Here is a 1037-nt window from a genome sequence, read left to right as displayed (position 1 = left end):
CAAATTTCTAATGGATGACCTTGTTTCGTTCATGAAACTCACAGTGGCCTTAGATAGATCAGAGACTAAATTTGCTAAGCTAGATGGATTCTGCTCAGAATTCTCTGTCTGTTGCTGAGTGGATGATGAAAAAGGTTTACTATTGTTAAACCTATTTCTTCCACCATTATTAAAGCCTTGTTGAGGCTTTTGATCCTTCCATGAGAAATTTGGATGATTTCTCCATGATGGGTTATAGGTGTTTCCATAAGGTTCACCTAAGTAATTTACCTCTGCTATTGCAGGGTTCTCAGGATCATAAGTTTCTTCTTCAGAAGATGCCTCTTGAGTACTGTTGGATGCAGCTTGCATTCCATTCAGACTCTGAGAAATCATATTGACTTGCTGAGTCAATATTTTATTCTGAGCCAATATGGCATTCAGAGTATCAATTTCAAGAACTCCCTTCTTCATAGGCATCCCATTACTCACAGGATTCCTCTCAGAAGTGTACATGAACTGGTTATTAGCAACCATGTCAATGAGTTCTTGAGCTTCTGCAGGCGTTTTCTTTAGGTGAATGGATCCACCTGTAGAAGTATCCAATGATATTTTAGCTAATTCAGACAGACCATCATAGAATATATCCAGGATGGTCCATTCTGAAAGCATGTCAGAAGGACACTTTTTGGTCAGTTCTTTGTATCTCTCCCAAGCTTCATAGAGGGATTCACCTTCTTTCTGTCTGAAGGTCTGAACATCCACTCTAAGCTTACTCAGCTTTTGAGGAGGAAAGAACTTGGCTAAGAAAGCCTTGACCAGCTTATCCCAAGAGTTCAGGCTATCTTTAGGTTGAGAGTCCAACCACACTCTAGCTCTGTCTCTTACAGCAAACGGGAAAAGCATGAGCCTGTAGACTTCAGGATCTACTCCATTAGTCTTAACAGTATCACATATCTACAAGAATTCAGTTAAGAACTGAAAAGGATCTTCAGATGGAAGTCCATGAAACTTGCAGTTCTGCTGCATCAGAAAAACTAGCTGAGGTTTCAGCTCAA

The 1037-nt window shown here is 40.0% G+C and overlaps 1 non-coding gene across 1 annotated transcript; it reads left to right on the top strand.

Moving 5' to 3' along the window:
- Positions 1-645: 645 nt before the first annotated feature.
- LOC112740029 (small nucleolar RNA R71) lies at positions 646-753 on the top strand. The gene has a single exon (XR_003170965.1). It is a non-coding gene; the product is annotated as a small nucleolar RNA R71 (small nucleolar RNA).
- Positions 754-1037: the final 284 nt, after the last annotated feature.

The sequence above is a fragment of the Arachis hypogaea genome, chromosome 13 (genome assembly GCF_003086295.3).
Source record: "Arachis hypogaea cultivar Tifrunner chromosome 13, arahy.Tifrunner.gnm2.J5K5, whole genome shotgun sequence".
Classification (NCBI taxonomy): Eukaryota; Viridiplantae; Streptophyta; class Magnoliopsida; order Fabales; family Fabaceae; genus Arachis; species Arachis hypogaea.
Note: the sequence above shows the minus strand (reverse complement) of the source record. Positions and strands in the feature narration are given on the sequence as shown.